Below are 14886 nucleotides of genomic sequence, written 5' to 3'. Positions count from 1 at the left end.
ACAGAGAGAGAGAGAGGCAGAGACACAGGCAGAGGGAGAAGCAGGCTCCATACACCGGGAGCCCGACGTGGGATTCGATCCCGGGTCTCCAGGATCGCGCCCTGGGCCAAAGGCAGGCGCTAAACCGCTGCGCCACCCAGAGATCCCCAGAAATCCAAATTTAAAAAAAAAGAAAAGAAATCCAAATTTTGCTAAAAGCAATTGAGTCAAACATAGTTTTATCTTCAGATCTTCAGATCTTCACACACACGCGTGTGCGCATGTGCACACACATTTTGCTAACCAGGAAAAATGGGAAAGAGTGCTAAAACAAAAGATCTCAAATAAAGACATGTTCAATGTATTAAGTGAACAAACAGATGAATGAATGGATGAATACTCAAACTAGAGTTCCTTATCATTTCAGTTTGAGAACACTTAGAAGAAATACTTTTATGTAGAAAACAACAAAACTGTAGTCTCTAAATATGATGTAGAATTCAGAGAGTCTTGCATTTTATCGCTGGAAGATACCTTAGAGATTATACAACATAATTATTTGCATGACAGCTGAGAAAATCAAGACCCAGAACCCTAGATCAATGAAAATTATATAGCATAGCCTTCTCTAGCTGCCAATAGCTTCTAATTTATAGTCAGGGGCTGTCTGGAACAATTAAACACTGGGCCCAGATGTGATGTGAAAGAAGGATAAGTTTTTGGAAGCCACAGCCACCAGGTCCCCAGGAGCTGACAATGCCTCCCCAAGAAAAGTCATGAGGGTGGCCCTACCACTCTTAACTTTTTTACTTGTTCTGGGCATCTTCCCTATTTCCGTATAAGAAAGAAGAGAAAAATCAAGAAACAGGAACCAAAATGTGTGAAGGGGAATGGGAAGCATAATCTTCCAGTTATGAAATGTGTAAGTCACAGGGATGAAAGGCACAGCATAGGGAATAGAGTTGATGGTATTGTAATAGCCTTGTATGATGACAGATGGTAGCTACCCTTGTGAGTCTAACATAAGCTACAGAGTTGTTGAATCACTATGTCATATACCGGACACTGTACAAATGTAACACTGTGCATCAGTTATACTCCAACAAAAAAAAGAGTAACCCAGAATGAAACTATAATGAGAATGAGGTTTGAAAGATGCCAAAGAACTGATGATACAGTTCAACTGGGGCATCTCTTTCAGAAAACAGTTGGCAAAATCCATCAGAATTTGGAATTCATTCATTCTTCATTTGGTGGGGAGGGGGGCGTTCAATTTTTTTTTTATACAACCTTTGGATCAAACAATTTCACTAACATAAACTTATTTTTTCAATTACTTTTATGCCTGTATGCAAAGATTTATTTATAAAGGACCTTCATTTTAGCACCACTCAAAGAAGCCAAAGAGTTGGAACAAACTGCAACCACCAACAGAGGACAAGTTATGGACAAGTCATATGATAGCCTAAGTTTGCTTTAAAATATACACTGGGGTAGGGAATGTGGGTGTGTGTGAAGATGAAACAAGATTAGCCAGATGTTGATAATTACTGAAGCTGGCTGTTGGATAAATGGAACTCCTTTACACCATGCTCTCTTTTGTATATGTTCGAAATTTTCCGTTATAAAATGTTTAAACAGGGACGCCTGAGTGGCACAGCGATTGAGCACTCGCCTTCGGCTCAGGGGTGATCCTGAGGTCCAGGGATGGAGTTCCACATCGGGCTCCCTGCTTCTCGCTCTGCCTGTGTCTCTGCCTGTGTGTGTGTGTGTGTGTGTTTCATGAATAAATACATAAAACCTTTTTAAAAATGTTTAAATATTTAAATGATAATATGGAGGTGCCTGGATGGATCAATCAGTTAAGCGTCCGAATCTTGATTTCGGCTCAGGTCATGATCTCAGGGTTGTGAGATCGAGCTCTGCATTGGGCTCCACACTGGGAGTGCAGCCTGCTTGGGATTCTCTCTCGTCTCCCTCTCCCTCTGCCCCTCTCCTGCTCACTAGAGTGTTCTCTCTCTCTCTCTCAAGAAAAAAAAAAAAATGAATGAACTTCAATGACTCACAACAATATGGAATGTACAGAAGAAGCTGTTATCAGAATCGTTTGAAAAACAGAAAACTGGAAGTCTGAATCCTTTCTCTCATGATAACAGAAATTCAACTTAAAATGCCTTAGGCAAAAAAGGGAATTTAATGATTCACATAACTGCAAGGTCCAAGGATAATTTTAGTTCCAGACATAGCTGGTCCAGGGGCTCAAGGGATGTTATCAGGTGTCTTCTCTCTCCAGCTCTGCACTCTGCTTTCCTCTGAGATGTCATTTTTTTTTTGTTTGTTTCTTCCCCTTGGCTCCTCTCTTCTGGGCTCATACTGTCCATGCTGCCAACATTCCCAGGGAAGAGAGAGCTTCTTTCCTGGGGCTCCAACCCAAGTCATGCATTAACTCTCATTGGCCATCGTTGGTAGACACCCTCACTGAACCAATCACTACAGCCAGGGGGATGGAATATGCCGAATGACTAGACCTGGTCCCTTTGCCCTTCTCTGGAGCAGGGAACATGGGTCAGTCCCTTATAACAGCACGGACAGAGATTGGCTGATTGATGACTGTATCCCCTTAGGAAGGGTCAATGGATGCTAGGCAGGCAGCACTCACAAAAGCAAAAACAGATGCAATAGTTGCTTTCTTTTACTTGGCTGCCCACCCCCGGTGGGCAGACGCTTCTCCCCCTTAAGCAGATCCCTTTTAGAATTTGAATCATGTGGCCCAACATGCGTGCATTTCTAGGCTGTTTCCTCCTACAAACCCTTCAACTCCCTGAGAACAAGGACCATGCCTTTCACTTGGGAGGTAATCCCTGGCAAAATGCCTTCCATACAGTTGGCACATGATAAATATTTGCTAAATGAATGAATGGCTCTTGAGTCTGTGCCAAAATAAAGTCCTGATATTCAAGGCTTTTCCTGATAGGGCCCCAAACCATCCTTCCTGCCCCTTCTGTCCCTTCCATGGACTGTAGGTGAACAGACCCCTCACACACACCAGGTCTTTGCTCACCTTTAAGCCTTGATCCATCCTGCTGTTCCCCCACCCTGACCCCCTTTCCCTATGCCCAACCAGTTCATGATGGGAGGATCTGGAAAGCTGGCCATCAGTTTTCTGATCACCAGACCTTGCAGTGAAGGTCTTGATATCACAGAAACCCTTTAACTAATCTGCTCAGTTTCTCGGCTCCACTTTTTTTTTTCTTTTTAATATTTTATTTATTTATTCATGAGAGACACACACACACAGAGAGAAAGAGAGAGAGAGAGAGAGGCAAAGACACAGACAGAGGGAGAAGCAGGCTTCACGCAGGGAGCCTGATGTGGGACTCGATCCTGGGACTCCAGGATCATGCCCTGGGCTGAAGGCAGTGCTAAAACCACTGTCGGCTCCACTTTTTTTAAAACTAGCCCCCACACACCCAAGACTGGGCTTGAACAAAAGGACTCTGTCATTCTCCCTTGCTGTGCTTGGTTCTCTGGTTAAAGAAGTCTCTCACTAGCCAGGGTACCAGTAAGCAGATGGGTAGTGCTAAAGCTGAGAGTTCTGGGGAGGCTGTTTCCTACTGTGTGAAATGATTACAACAACTCCTATTTTGAGCATTTATTATGCATCAGGCACCATGCCTAGGGCTTTGTGCCTGTTTTCTCCTTTGATCCCCACTTGGGGACCACAGTATCCCCTTTTTATAGGCAGGGAAGTGGAGAGGCAGTGGCTTGCCTGAGGTCACAGAGGTAATAAATAATGAGGCCAGGACTGGACCCAGCTCTTGTGCCAGAACCCTTGCTCTTATCCCAAAAACAGAAGGAAAAATAAAATAAGGGTCCAGTGACAAGTAGAATTGGAAGACTCTGCAGTCTCAGAAAGACAGAAACAGGGCACAGTGGCTGCCTGCCTCATGATGCTTTGCTAGTTCTGCCCCCTACTTCCTAGGAGACCCAGCTCTGCTTACTGTCCTTAGGTCCCTAAACACACCCTGAATCCTGACAATCCATTCTCCCCTTTGCTGAAGCCAGCTCCGTTTGTTTTCCTCCACCGCTGACAACCCATGTGGCTGGGGAGGTTCTCTCCCTCTCTGGGCTTGGGTTGCCTGGTCTGTGAACTGTAGGCATGAGGGTCGGCAGGAGGATGACGTGAGATGATGTGTGGGCTGTGAAGGGCACAGTGACAGGCATGTGGATGCTCGTGATGGCTGTTGAGCTCTGATTCGCCCCTCTCTGAGCTGAGGGCAGATCTGACGGTTTCTGTGCATCTGTGCTCACAGTGCCTGGCATTGTGACTCGCTTGCTCAGGAAATACTTGCAGTAGCCTAGGGGAACCACTTCTGATAAGCAGGACTTCTTAACTTCTATGAGGCTCCTGGTGCCAGAGATATGGCCTACACTCCTGTTTGTTTCTTCAATGAGTTAATAATTTACCTCCAGTGTTTAATTTTGTTTAAACAGACATGACCCCATTGGTGCTCAAGGCTCTGTCCCCGCCAAAGTGGCCCAGGGATCAAAGAAGCCCAAAGACACAGAGAGCCCTCCCACTGCCCTGTCCCAGAACTGTCCTTTAGCCTGCTGGCACCTACCCCTGCCTCATTGCCCCCTTGACCTTACCCACCCTGCTTTTAGCCATGCTTTGTTTAGCCCTTAGCTTCTCTTTGAGGTTATTCCACCCGTCTTTGGTCTACTGCAGTAGCTGACATGTTGACTCCCTCATCGTCCAGTGAGTGCTCCTTGGGCCACTCCAGGAGGTATCTCCCAAGTGTCTGGAAGGGATTCATTCATTCTATTGAGGACTGGGAGCCAAAGGTCCTTGCAGCGTGGCCCTGTCATTTACATTTATGGCTTCTGACTCCCCTTCTAGACCTGACTTGCCTCTTGGCTGGGGATTTAGACAGACTTAATCCGGCCACCCACCTAATCTTTGCCAGCCCTCCAGTCTAGGTTCCCTGTCCATCAGCTTTTCAGTCTCCCTATTCCAGCTTTCTGCCTGTGTTAGTGTCCTAGGCCTGCCATCACAAATTACCACAGACTTGGTGGCTTACAATGGCAGCAATATATTCTCTCTCAGTTCAGGAAACCAGATCTCTGAAAATCAGTGGGTCACCAGGATCATGCTCCCTCCAAAGACTCTAGGGGAGGATCCTTCCTTGACTCTTCCAGCCTCTGGTGGCTTCCAGAGTTCCCCAGCTTGCAGCTGCATCCCTCCAGTCTCTGCTTCCATCTTCGTGCAGACTTCTCTTCTCTCTCTGTGTCTTTTCATCTTCAGTCTCTTATAAGAACACTTGTCTTAGGGATCCCTGGGTGGCGCAGCAGTTTGGCGCCTGCCTTTGGCGCCTGCCTTTGGCCCAGGGCGCGATCCTGGGGACCTGGGATCGAATCCCACGTCGGGCTCCTGGTGCCTGGAGCCTGCTTCTCCCTCTGCCTATGTCTCTGTCTCTCTCTCTCTCTCTCTGTGACTATCATAAATAAATAAAAAATTTAAAAAAAAAAAAAAAAAGAACACTTGTCTTGGATTTAGGGTCTCTCCAGGTTATTCAAGATGATCTCTTCTTGAGATCCTTATCTTAGTTACCTCTGCAAAGACCCTTTTCCCAAATAAAATCACATTTATAAAAATCTCAGAAGAGAGCACAAGCAGTAATTTCTCTAACATTGGCTATAACAACATTTTTCTAGGTGTGTCTCCTGATACAAGGGAAACAAAAGCAAATATAAACTCCTGGGACTACATCAAAATAAAAAGCTCCTGCACAGCAAAGGAAACAATCAGTAAAACTAAAAGGCAACCTAGTAAATGGGGGAAGATATTTGCAAATGACACATCTGATAAAGGATTAGTATCCAAAATATATAAGGAACTTACGCAACTCAATGACAAAAAAAAAAAATCCCAAATAATCTGATTAAAATGGACAGAAGACATGAACAGACATTTCTCCAAAGAAGATCAAAATGGCCAACAGACACATGAAAAGATGTTCAACATCACTCATCATCAAGAAAAGGCAAATCAAAACTACAATAAGACATCACCCTGGAGGGTATTATGCTGAGTGAAGTAAGCCAGTCGGAGAAGGACAAACATTATATGTTCTCATTCATTTGGGGAATATAAATTATATGTTCTCATTCATTTGGGGAATATAAATAATAGTGAAAGGGAATATAAGGGAAGGGGGAAGAAATGTGTGGGAAATATCAGAAAGGGAGACAGAACGTAAAGACTGCTAACTCTGGGAAACGAACTAGGGGAGTTGGAAGGGGAGGAGGGCGGGGGGTGGGAGTGAATGGGTGACGGGCACTGGGGGTTATTCTGTATGTTAGTAAATTGAACACCAATAAAAAAATTAAAAAAATAAAAAAAAAAGACATCACCTCACATCTGTCAGATGGCTAAAATAAAAAACACAAGAAACAACAAGTGTTGGCAAGGATGTAGAGGAAAGGAACTTTCGGGCATTTTTGGTGGGAATGCAAACTGGTACAGCCAAGCTGGAAAACAGTATGGAGGTTTCTCAAAAAGTTAAAAATAGAATTGCCCTACAATCCATTAATCACATGACCAGAGGTTTACCCAAAGAATACGAAAACAGTAATTTGTTTTTTTGTTTTTTAAAGATTTTATTTATTTATTCATGAGAGACAGAGAGAAAGAGGCAGAGACACAGACACAGGGAGAAGCAGGCTCCACACAGGGAGCCCGACGTGGGACTCGATCCAGGGTCTCCAGGATCCTGCCCTGGGATGAAGGCAGCACTAAGCCGCTGAGCCACCTGGGCTGCCCTGAAAACAGTAATTTGAAAGGATATATGCACCCCTACATTTATTTCAGCATTATCTATAATAGCCAAATGATGGAAGTAACCCAAGTGTCCATAGATAGATAATGGGTAAAGAAGATGTATATGTATACAATGGGATATTACTCAGCCATAAAAAAGAATGAAATCTTGCCATTTGCAACAACATGGATGGATTTAGAGAGTATAATGTTAGTGAAATAAATCAGTCAGAGAAAGACAAATACCACATGATTTCACTCATATGTGGAATTTAAGACATAAAACAAATCAAAACACAGACTCCTAACTATCGAGAACAAACAGATGGTTACCAGAGGGAAGTGTGTGGGGGTAGGGGTAAAATAGGTGAAGGGGATTAAGAGTACACTTAACTTTCTTTTTTTTTTTTAGGGGTACTCTTACATTGATGAGCACTGAGTAATGTACAGAATTGCTGACTTTTTTTTGCACGCCTGAAACTAATATAACCCCGTATGTTAACTATACTAGAAAAAAACAAATAAGATTATTTACATTTAAAAAAATAAGATTGAGATGCCTGGGTGGTTCAGCAGATGAGCATCTGCCTTTGGCTTAGGGCATGATTCCAGGGTCCTGAAATCAAGTCTCACATCGGGCTTCTTTCATGGAGCCTGCTTCTCCCTCTGCCTATGTCTCTGCCTCTCTCTCTGTCTCTCATGAATAAATAAATAGAATCTTAAAAAAAAAAGATCATATTTACAGATTCCAGGTGGGTATATCCTTGGAGGAGCCACCATTCAATCCAACCAACTAGGACTGAGACCAGAAGACTATGGACATGCCAGGTAGTAGGAGCAAAACCAGTGGAGGCTAGAGGTAATAGAGCCTGGTCAGTGTTGGCATACAGGAGAATGGTGGGAGGGAGTTCATACAATACACAGTAGACCAAGGCAAGAAGACTCAAACTTTTCCTTGTGGCACTGGAAAGCCATGGGAGAGTTTTAAGTAGGAACATGACATTAGTCAGTTGTCACTGGTTGCTGAGCATCTGGTGAACAGACAATTTGCTACCCAAATAGGAAAAAGAAGGGGATTCCTGAATCACCACATACTCACAAATCATTTCCAAGAAGGTCAAATTCCTCAACTTGAAAAGCAAAACTTCAAAAGTTTTTGAAGGAAACAGAGGCGAATGTTGTTTTGACTTCAGTGTAGGAAAAGGTTTCTTAAACAATTCACACCATAAAGGAAAAGAGAGACAATCAATCTTAAATCTTCTGTTAAAAAAAAGAGAGATAGAGAGGGCACCTGGTGGCTCAGTCGGTTAAGCATCTGTCTTCAGCTCGGGTCATGATCTCAAGGGTCCTGGAATCAAGCCCCACATCAGGCTTCCTGCTCGGTGGGGAGTCTGCTTCTCCCTGTCCCTCTGCCCTCCTCTCTGTCATTGCTCTCACTCACGCATTCTCTCTCAAATGAATTAAAAAAAAAAAAATCTTAAAAAAAAAAAAAAAGATACTAGGTGTGCCTCACTGGCTCAGTTGGTAGAGCATGCAACTCTTGATCTCAGGTTTGTAAGTTTGAGTCCCATACTGGATGTAGAGATTATTTAAAAGTAAAATATTTTTTAAAAAGATACCATTAAAAAAAAAGAGAACGTGATGGGACGCCTGGGTGGCTCAGCGGTTGGGCATCTGCTTTCGGCTCAGGGTGTGATCCTGGAGTCCCAGGATCGAGTCCCACATCAGGCTCCCTGCATGGAGCCTGCTTCTCCCTCTGCCTGTGTCTCTGCCTCTCTCTGTGTCTCTCATGAATAAATAAATAAAATTAAAAAAAAAAGTTTATCAGGGAAAAATGAGTAGAAAGAGTGCAGAGAGAGTCTGCAGTTTGGGGGATATTTTATTTCTTAAGCTGACTGGTGGGAACACAGGTGCTAATTGTATTCTTCCTTACATCTTTTGGTGGTATGTCAAATATTTTTTTAAGACTTTTTTTAAAGTAATCTCCACACCCAGCATGGGGTTCAAACTTACAACCCCGAAATCAAGAGCTGCATGCCCTACCAACTGACGCAGCCAGGCAGCCCTGATATGTCAAATATTTTATACTTTAAAAAGAAGAAGGGGGGATCCCTGGGTAGCTCAGAGGTTTAGCGCTTGCCTTCAGCCCAGGGCATGATCCTGGAGTCCCGGTGGAGTCCCGGGATCGAGTCCCGCATCGGGCTCCCTGCATGGAGCCTGCTTCTCCCTCTGCCTGTATCTCTGCCTCTGTGTGTGTGTGTGTGTGTGTGTGTGTGTGTGTGTGTGTGTGTCTACGAATAAATAAATAAAACCTTAAAAAATATTTTATTTATTTATTCATGAGAGACACAGAGAGAGGCAGAGACACAGGCAGAGGGAGAAGCAGGCTCCATGCAGAGAGCCTGATGTGGGACTCATCCAGGGTCTCCAGGATCACGCCCTGGGCTGCAGGCACCGCTAAACCGCTGTGCCACCGGGGCTGCCCAATAAATAAAATCTTGAAGAAGAAGAAGAAGAAGAAGGAGGAGGAGGAGGAGGAGGAGGAGGAGGAGGAGGAGGAGGAGGAGGAGGAGGAGGAGGAGAAGGTGCACAAATGGCCACAGGCACATGAAACAATTCTCACTGTCATTAGTAACATCAGGGAAGCACAAGTGAAAACCACAATGAGATACTACTCCATATCCAATGGGATGGCCATAATCAAAACAAAAGACAGACAAAAACAAAAACCGTAAAATAACAAGTGTTAATGAGGATGTAGATAAATCGGAATCTTCTTGCACTGCTGGAGGGAGTGTAAAATTGTAGCTGCTGAGCAAAAGCTTGCAGGTCTCAAAAAGTTAAACAAAAAATTACTATATGATCCAGCAATTCCACTTCTAGGTATATCCTCCAAAAGAATTGAAAGCAGGAACTTGTACACCAACATTCATAGCAGCATTATTCACAATAACCAAAAAACGAAAACAACCCAATGTTCATCACAGATGAATTCATCACAGATGAATGGATCAACGAAGTGTGGTATATCCCATGCAATGGAATATTATTCAGTCTTTTAAAAAATGAAATACTGGAGCGCCTGGATGGCCCAATCGGTTAAGTGTCTGCCTTCGGTTCAGGTCATGAGCTCAGAGTCCTGGGATTGAGCCCTACATAGGGTTCCCTGCTCAGCGGGGAGTCTGCTTCTTCCTCTCCCTCTTCCTCATCTCCTCGACTCATGTGCACTCTCTCTCTCTCACACGAATAAATTTTTTAAAATCTTAAAAAAAAAAAGACAGTATAGCAAAGTGGCACACTCTGAATCTAAGATAGTTATCACTAATATTTGCTTAATAAATATTTTATTTTAAAAAGTAACTTTTTAAAGATTTTTTTAAGTTATCTCTACACCCACTGTGAGTCTTGAAATTACAACCCCAAGTCCAAGAGTTGCATGCTCCACCAGCTGAGCCAGCTAGTTGCACCTAAAAAGTTAATTCTTGAGGGACACCTGGGTGGCTCAGCAGTTGGGCGTCTGCTTTCGGCTCAGGGCGTGATCTTGGAGTCCCAGGATCGAGTCCCACATCAGGCTCCCTGCATGGAGCCTGCTTCTCCCTCTGCCTATGTCTCTGCCTCTCTCTGCGTGTGTCTCTCATGAATAAATAAATAAAATCTTTAAAAGAGAGAGAGAGAGAGAGAGAGAGAGAGAAGTGTGTATTCAGAGGGGGACAGAGGGAGAAGGAGAAGAAGACTCCTCCCTGAGCAGGGAGCCTGACACACGAGGCATGATTCCAAGATCATGACCTGAGCTGAAGGCAGATGCTTACCTGACTGAGCCACCCAGGTGCCCTTGAGATGGCACGTTTTATTTAACGTCATGGGGGTGTCTGGCTGGCTCAGTTGATAGAGCATGCGACTCTTGATCTCTGGGTTGTAAATTTGAGCCCCATGCTGGGTGTAGAGATTACTTATAATCTTTTTTTTTAAGATTATTTATTTATTTATTTATTTATTTATTTATTTATTTATTTATTTATTTACAGAGACACAGAGAGAGAGAGAGAGAGGCAGAGACATAGGCAGAGGGAGAAGCAGGCACCATGCAGAGAGCCTGACGTGGGACTCGATCCAGGGTCTCCAGGATCACGCCCTAGGCTGCAGGCGGCGCTAAACCGCTGCACCCCCGGGGCTGCCCTTAAAATCTTTTTTAAATGATTATAATTCAACATTATGTTTATGAGAGTTGTCCTATTGCAGCAAGTAATTTTAATTCCTTTCTTCTCACTGCTGGATAGAATCTCATAGTACAAATATACCCCAATTTATCCATTCTACTATTAATGGGGCAGTTTTCAATGTTTGCTAGTATGAACAATGCTGCTGAGAACACTCTAGCACATGCCTTTGGTGTATATACATACACATTTCTGTTGAAATGTTGACTGGAACTCTTGGGTCATAGGGAGTGGAGTATATATTGTTCCCATTGTCATTCCTGCCAGCAGCATAAGAGAGCTCCAATCATTCCACATCCTCAACAACATTTGGTGTCGTGTGCCTTTCTTATCTTAACCAATCTAGTGGGTGGAGGACAGGCATGCACATTTTTAAGGCTTTTGATTCATATTGTTTCTGGAAAGGTGCCCTAATCTATATTCCTGCCAACAATGCATAAGAGCTCCAAAATCTTGAGTTTCTTGACTGAGTGCAAGATGATAAAGATGTCCCCAGATGGTCCCTATAAAATTCCGTATCACATATTTTACATTGCCCTTTGCAATGTAGTTTCAGCTATATGATCTCATTTGACCTTAGATAGATAGAGTTGGTATAATTACTCCCATTTTACAGGTGGGAGGATCAAGGTTCTGTGATGTTTAGTCGCTCAGCTTGTAAAGGGTGAGGCTGATAACAGAACCCAGGTCTGACTTTTAGTCCAGTAATACAATTAAGAGGACACATTTTCTTACATCCATTTTTTTCCTTTTTTTTCAAGATTGTATTTATTTGAGAGAGAGAGACAGAGAGAACAGAAGCAGGAAGAGAAGCAGAGGGAGAGGGAGAAGCAGACTCTCCACTGAGCAGGGAGCTTGTCTTGCACTTATTTTTAAATGGATAGTACCACATTCTGCACCTGGATCTGAAAATTCCAAGCAAAGTTCTGAAGGTCAAGGGCAAAGCAAGGATGAATACATGCTCTCCTACCTTTTTTCTCCCTACCTCTTAATTGCTTTGGAACATGCTAATCAACCTCTCCACACAAGTTAAAGGCTTTTTGCTAAGTTAGTGGACTAAAGCATCACATTCTTCAACCCTTGCTAAGTAAGTATTATGATCACATAAAGCAAAAAACTCTCCAGTCTCCACCCAGTGTACAAAGTCATTGAAATTTGGCCCAAACAACCCAGAACCAGCTAAGTTGGCCAATACAGAGAGGTCGCTGCTATTAAAACCCCATTACCATAAAATGCTGGCACTGGAAGGACTTTTAGAATTAATTTAAGGTCAATAGAGAGGGCAAAAATGTTTTACCTCACAGGCCAACTCCTACTGGATGTAGTGCTGAAAATTATTCTGAGGCTACGTCTAGACTCAGTAGGAAAATGCTCTTGTAAGAGATACCTGCCAGACACGGGAGGCGGTGGGAAGGTGTACAGGAAGTGCATTTGCTATGCATAGGTCTCTTCTTCTCATTTAACATGTATAAACTGACACTCAGAGGGGAAGCCACCTGCCCGAGGTCACACCATGTGTCACTGGACAAGCTGAGACTTCACTGCAGGTCTCCTAGCATTCAAACTCTACGCAGTAGACCTTCCGACCACAGGGGGTTCTCATCCAAACATAGCAAGACAGTATGACTCAACTGTTCTCTTTTTCAAAGAAAATCTCAGTCTCTGTCTCGGCTTTCCTCCTTCTGGGTGTCTGTTTGCCATTCACAGACAATGTATTACTCGAATGCCTTCTCTCTACCTACTTGGTGATCCATAACAGATAAAAAAGCGATGGATTCAAGATTTCACGGATGATCGAGCCCCATTCCCTTTGATGGAAGTCTGAGTCTCTGAGAAGCCACAGAAGGCTTAGATTTGTAGGCTTATGGTTTCAGAAGAGGTCTGGAAACCAAAGCAGAGAGCAGTTTTCTGCATCAACCCCTTTATCAAATAGCAGGAACTGTTAATAGCAGAATACATGCCAATGCTCTGGTTGGATTGCCCCCTGGTGGCAGAAACAAAAACAGCACACTTACGCGAGTTGCAGCATTTTCCAGCGCAAAGTGATCTCAGAGACCTAAATTCAATCAAAACCCTTTATAAGGACACGAATCCTAACAGATTAGTAAGGAAGTTGAGGAAGGAAAGGGGATCACCATAACATATGGCAATGTAGTGGTGAAGTCAAACCTAGAACCAAGTCCTAAATTTTGTCTTCTGTATTCAGATCTAATTTATGAATGATAAATTAAGAAATAATTTTCTTGGGATGCTTGGGTGGCTCAGTGGTTAAGCATCTGCCTTTGGCTCAGGGCGTGATCCCGGAGTTCCGGGATCGAGTCCCACATCAGGGTTCCTGCGTGGAGCCTGGTTCTCCCTGTGCCTGTGTCTCTGCCTCTGTGTATGTGTGTGTGAATGAATAAATAAATAAAATCTCATGAATGTTGAATAAATAAATAAATAAATAAATAAATAAATAAATAAATAAATAAATAAAATCTTTAAAAAAAAGAAATAATTTTCTTAAAAGAAGTAATGACCCAATACAGCACATGTTACAAAATGCACAGCAAAATGCATGTAACAAGTCTTTCCTCTAGGATGCAAATTATTTGAAGGCAGAGACCTTGAGTGATATACTGAATACCCTGAGGCTTGAGAAGGCATAATGATCATGGTGGCCCTTGTCACCTATTGTGTATTCCCATATGCCAGATACTGGCCTTAGTTGCACGTGGCAGCTATGACCACAAGCCCATCCTCCTTCTTTCATTTATTCAACAAACACTCATGGAGTTCCTCCTTGCCGGGCACTGTTACTGGTGTTGGGGATGCCAAGGTATCCAAAACAGAATATCTACCCTCAGGGAGACTAGATCCAGCTGGGGATGATGAATGATAGACAAGTCAATAACCAAATATGTTGGTGTCATGGGCTGAATGTTTGTGTTCCCCTCCCCCACCCCAGATGGATACATTGAAGCACTAAAGCCCCAGTATGATTGTGTTTGGAGATTGGGCTTAAAAGGAATTAATTAAGGTTAAATGGAGTCATAAAGGTGGGGCCCTGATCTGATAGGATTAGTATCCTTATAAGAAGAGACACCAGAGAGCACTCACTTGCTCTCTCTGTCCCCAAGTGCACAAAGAGGTCATATGAGTACACAGGCAGAAGGCAGCTGCATGCAAACCAGAGAGAGCTCTCACCAGAAATCAAATCAGCCAGAACCTTGATCTTGGACTTCTCAGCCTTTAGAACTGTGAGAAAATAACTCTCTCTTGTTTAAGCCTCTTAGTTTATGGTATTGCATTATGGCAGCCCAAGCTGACTAAGACAACTGAGTAGTCGTAATTACTATGAAGAGAAATAAGGCAGGACTGGGGCATCAGGACAGTGGGAGGAGATACAGTAGTTCCACTCAAGTGTCGAGGAAAAGGTGCCAATGTATAGCTCGAGGAATTTTACGTATACCATACTCATGTAACATCTATTCAGATCAAGATCTGAAACATTTCCAGCAAGCACCCTTGTGCCCTGCCCCCAGTCAGTTCTCACCTAAGGGTAGCCATTTTTCTGACTTCCATCAGCATGGATTAATTTGATCTGTTTCTGAACTTTATAGTAGTGGAATCTGATAACACGTTGATGGACATTTGGGCTATTTCCAGTTTGAGGTTATTATGAATAAAGCTGCAAAGAACATTCTTGAACATGTCCTTTGGTAGACATAACATTCACTTCTGTTGGGCATATGCCCAGGAGTGGAATTGCTGGGTCATAGAGTATACATATATTTAGATTTAGTAACTACTGCCAAATAGTGGTGGTATCGATATATGTTCCCATGAACAAAGTAAAAGAATTCTGGTTATTCCTCATCAACACTTTGT

Source organism: Canis lupus, chromosome 26, assembly GCF_011100685.1.
Source record: "Canis lupus familiaris isolate Mischka breed German Shepherd chromosome 26, alternate assembly UU_Cfam_GSD_1.0, whole genome shotgun sequence".
In the NCBI taxonomy this organism is placed as follows: Eukaryota; Metazoa; Chordata; class Mammalia; order Carnivora; family Canidae; genus Canis; species Canis lupus.
Note: the sequence above shows the minus strand (reverse complement) of the source record.